The sequence below is a fragment of the Arachis hypogaea genome, chromosome 17, assembly GCF_003086295.3.
Source record: "Arachis hypogaea cultivar Tifrunner chromosome 17, arahy.Tifrunner.gnm2.J5K5, whole genome shotgun sequence".
In the NCBI taxonomy this organism is placed as follows: Eukaryota; Viridiplantae; Streptophyta; class Magnoliopsida; order Fabales; family Fabaceae; genus Arachis; species Arachis hypogaea.
Genome location: NC_092052.1, coordinates 23,822,546 through 23,827,615, shown reverse-complemented (window position 1 = coordinate 23,827,615; position 5,070 = coordinate 23,822,546). Strand labels below are relative to the sequence as shown.

The window sequence follows — 5,070 nt, the reverse complement described above, 5'->3', positions numbered from 1 at the left end:
CAACATCATATATGCCAGAATCTAGCAAGCACTGTGACAAAAATATCCATAACTCCAGTAGACTCAACTGTTATTCTCAAGTGTATGCAAAAAGTAACAAAGTTATACACTAGTCTGTTATCCATAAAAAGAGTAAAATCAAACTACAGTAACAAATTAAAAATAGAACAAAATAGAATTTAAAACTTACAAAAAGCAGAATTTGAACATCTCATACAAAATCATAAACACATAATTTGAAAATAGAATCATAAAAAAAGAATTCAAAATTTTTTAACTCTCGTAAATAGAACCAAAAAAATTTGAACAAACACATGAACAGAACAAAAACAATTGAATGAAATCAATGAAGCAAATTCATAAAAAAAAGATCAAAAACATAAATAGAACAAAAAAATTGAATGAAATTAATGAAGCAAATTCATACCTGAGGCTAAGACTCCATTGGAACACTGAAAGTGCAATGATGAAGGGAGAGATGGAGCACCACGACGGCACGACACTAATTCACTGAGAACCACACCACCGCTACCTACTAAGGATGACGCCGCTGAGGAGTGATGAGAACGATGGCGCTGAACAGTGAGAAGGACGACACTGAACGGCAACGAAAGGACGCGGGTGCCATGATGATGGAAGAGAGAACGGTGGTGCTCTGAGGTTAAGAACAAATGACGCGAAAAGAAATACTGAGAATGAACGATGCGGGGGGAGAGAGAGAGAGAGAGAGAGAGAGAGAGAGAGAGAGAGAGAGAGAGAGAGAGAGAGAGAGAGAGAGAGAGAGAGAGAGAGAGAGAGAGAGAGAACGGCCGCTATTGCTGAGCTGGACGGTGACGGCAAAGACCAGAGAGGAGTAGAGGCGGTGATCTGTGAAAAAAGAGAAAAGTGCAGAAATTACGGTTACAAAGTAAAGAAATTAGGGTGTGACAATAGAGATCAGAGAGGAGTAGAGATGGTGATCTGTGAAAAAAGAGGAGAGTGCAGAAATTACGGGAAAATGGATCCTCTTAATTTTTTTAACAATGAAAGGAGTAAAGTATGATCTCTCACTATTAATTTTATAAGTGGGATCAAGAATAAATTTAAGAGAGAGAGTAATGAAGGGTTAGAGATCGAATGCAGCATGTGAATAAAATTAGGATTACACCAAATAAGTTTTAAAAATATTTATACTGTAAAAAATAAATAATTACTATTAAATTCATATGGAATCCTATTTAGAATTATTAATTTGTGTGCATCAAAAATGCTAAAATGAGTGCTTATTAAAGACACACATCCAAATTTAACCACTCATCTAATTTAATTTAAATAAAAAACAAATCAAAATTACATTAATTTGAGTTTGTTTGGTTTCTAATTATGGCAAATAATATGGATCGAATCGGATTTTTTAATTTGAGTTTGTTTGGTTTTTAATTATGGCAAACAACATGGATTAAATCGAATTTTTAATTTACTTCTCAAAACTAATCCAATTTAATCCAAATCTCACAATGTGATATAATATTATTGTTTTTCTATTATATTTAAAATTTTACTTATAATATGTACAATTTATTATACATTTTATCTTATCTATAAACTATTATTATTTAGTGAGTATTTTGTGAATTCAAAATAAGATTTATATATTTATTTTAACCAATTTATAATTTATTTTTTATTATTATATTATTGTTAGTTTTTCAAGATACGGTTTAGATTTAATTTGTTATGTCATTGTTGGTTATTTAAAAGTTGAGATTGAGACTTGTTATGTATATTTAATTTTTTTTAAATTTATAAACCCAAAAATTCAATCCAATCCCGACTACTTGAAATTGGATTAGATTGAATTGGATTATCTAGGAAAAATTATCAACTCAAATCGCACCACAAGTAAAATTAGTATTCAGATTGGATAAGAATTTGACTCAAAACCGATTCAAACCACACCATAAAAATCCCTAAATAATATTACGACAACATCAGTTTAATTCTGTACAAAAAAGTCATGAAACCAAAAAATTTTGTACATAAAAAAAATTAATTGATAAGCTTTTAGTTATATCTTTTATAAAAATCTTATTGACATTTTTAATGTATTATGATATAAAAGAATTTAATTTTTTATTAATAATTAATTTTAACATTTATTATTTTAAAAAAATTAGTATGTATATTTTTATATTTAATTAGATGTTGGATCTATTTTACAAATAAAAATAATTAACTTTCATACTTATTGTTTAAAAGTTTTTTTCCTTATATAAAATTATAATTGAATATTGATATTAAAAAAATACATTGAAGGTTTCTGAAAATAAATTTTTCTAAACTGAAGAATACAACCTCCTGGAAAGGTGGTTGGCAGCAATCAACCTCAACAAGGCTCAATTTAGCTAATTTATATTCTTTCTGAATCTAATATTGGAAATGGATAAGTTAGAATTCTTTTGGTAGAGGATAAAATAACAATGAGTTATATCCTGCACTTGGCAGAATGAGGAGAAGGATGCACCGTAGATTTTTGACACCAATTTCTACTTTGCTATCGGGTCTCTTCACGATTGAGACAATTGCCTCGCCATTAGTTTCATATTATGTAATGGAAATATACAATCTTAATATTTTCAACAATACCCCTTTTTGGACACTTGGGCTCGATGTCCATATCAGCCTAAAAACAATGATATTATTTGAAAAAAATGTGAATGATTGGGACATCTACAAAAAACATGGATATAAGTCAGTAAGTCACAATCTATGAGAAATTAACAAGCGTGTCAAATGTTGAATTTACGGTGAAACCCTAATTGGATCCAGGCAGAGGAGTCTCCGTCGCTGGTAGGTAGGTTATTGATTCACCCTTCAGTTTCAAGGAAACACGTTTGATTTCATTAATGTAACCTTCAGTATGTTTTTAATGTTTTGTTGTTTGCAGATTTATCCAGGGCAAAATTTAGAGCAGATCAAGTCATAGTAATGTTGTCACGAAATTCCGTTTCTATGTGTTTGGTTGTTTAATTCTTTTTTTGTAAGTGGACTATACTCAAAATTTGTTATGCGTAGGCGTGCTAAGAAGAGGAATCGGCGGTGAACCATTTGGATGGGTCATTTTCTACTTCCAACCAAGATTGTTGTGCGGATGAGGATGGAGGTGACGCATTTCGTACTGGTGGAGATGCCTTTGAGTATGGAGCTTTTTGGGAAGAGGATTCATATCCACATGAGTATTTCGGTGACAATTTCTATGACAAATGAAAAGAAAGAGGCGCTGATGGTGTCGCCAAGCTCGGATGTATTAATTTCAAACAAATCACTGCAAGTGAGATTATGATATTCCATTTTCTGGATCTATTAGTTGTGTTCTCGTTTTACAGTTTGTACGTGAAAATGAATGGTTTTGCTATTTGGAAGAATAAGATTCGAAAAAATGTGAAGAATAAGCTGACACAACAACAATTTGTATGCTTTCGGCAGGAGTTCAGAGATATAGGGTCCAATAACGACGGCTAGTTACGTAAATGTGAGCCAAAGCCTGAGACTTGCTGCGGGTGTGAGGTGGAAATACGTGCTCATGTGCATGCGAAAAGAGGTAGATGGATAATCTTGTACTTTTAGGAAGCTCACAACCATGAGATGTTGGATGATAGACTAACCTATATGCTATCGAGGCATAGGAAGATGGATGCATCCGTCATTGATCAAATGAACATGATGCTGAAGATTGGAATTAAAACACCACTGATTTATTCAGCTTTGTGTAAAATGCATGAAGGGCGACAAAATGTTGGATGAGATGATGCCTTTGTGAAGTTGATGGGCATCCATTGATCAAGACATCCCCCCTAAGCGAGTTAAACCTCAAAATGGTCCCTGAGATTGGCGTCGTGCACTAAAATCGTCCCTGAGATTCCAATTGAACTAATTACGTCCCTGAGATTGACAAAAATGCACCACGTTAGTCCCTGCCCTATTTTCTATTAACGGTGTGATGACATGGCTTGATGACGTGACGTGTTAGTAACATGTGTCACTCTATGATTTGGCCACGTGTAATGGTATGATGATATGTTGACTAGTGACACGTGGCATGCTGACGTGGATGGTTGCGCCACGTGTCATAATGCTATTTGACCACGTGTCTATTTATGCCACATGTCGCAACAGTATTGGTCCACGTATCATCCATTATGTCATGATTGTAGATGCACCAAATTAGTCCCTCACTTTGCGTTAAGTGACTCATTTTAGCATGGTTCTGAAAACCGGACCGGACCGGTCGGTTCAACCAGAATAACCGAGAACCAGTTACCTAGCCGGTCCGGGTAACGTAGGAAACCGTTTGACAAAAAACCGGTGAAAAAATCGGTCGAACCGACGGTTAACCGGACGAACCGTCCGGTTTTTTGGCGGTTTAGTGGTTTGCAACTTCAATGCCAAACGACGTCGTTTTGGCTTAAAAAAAAAAAAAAAAAGAAAAGGCAAACGCGAAACCTAACCCACTATGCCACTAACCCAAATCTGAGCTCCCCTTTCTTCCCCTTTCCCCTAACCTAATATGCGCCAGCCTCCATTCACCCACCAAGGCCACCATTGCCACCCACAACCATCGATAGCAGCCGCGACCACCACCGGCCGAGTCCACCTCCTCGTCGCCGAACGTCACCTAGCCCGCCTCCTCATTCGCCACCCACAACCATCGACAGCAGCCGCGACCACCACCGGCCGAGCCCGCTTCCTCATCGCCGAACGTCACCTAGCCCGCCTCCTCATTCACCACCCACAACCATCCACAGCAGCCGCGACCACCACCGGCTGAGCCCGCGTCCTTCTGAATTCGGTAAGACTCTGTTCTATGCTCCTTCTTGATTTTGGATTTTGATTTTCTGAGGTTCTGTGAGCTCGCCTGTTCTATGCTGCCTTCTTGATTTATGATTTTGAATATGTTTTGCTGCTTCTGTTTGTTGCTTCATAATGAATATTTTTTGCTGCTTCTCTTCTTCGCGTGGAGTCTCGAAGTCAAAGCGACTACCTTTCATCGTGTCTCATGTCTTAGTCTCTGCTTTAACCCTCTCAGGTCTC

General features: G+C 36.3%; 1 long non-coding RNA gene across 1 annotated transcript; it reads left to right on the top strand.

The window, feature by feature from the left end:
- The first annotated feature begins 2,769 nt into the window (after positions 1-2,769).
- LOC112762574 (uncharacterized) lies at positions 2,770-3,338 on the top strand. Its single transcript, XR_003182727.3, has 3 exons — positions 2,770-2,833; positions 2,927-2,969; positions 3,055-3,338. It is a non-coding gene; the product is annotated as an uncharacterized lncRNA (long non-coding RNA).
- Positions 3,339-5,070: the final 1,732 nt, after the last annotated feature.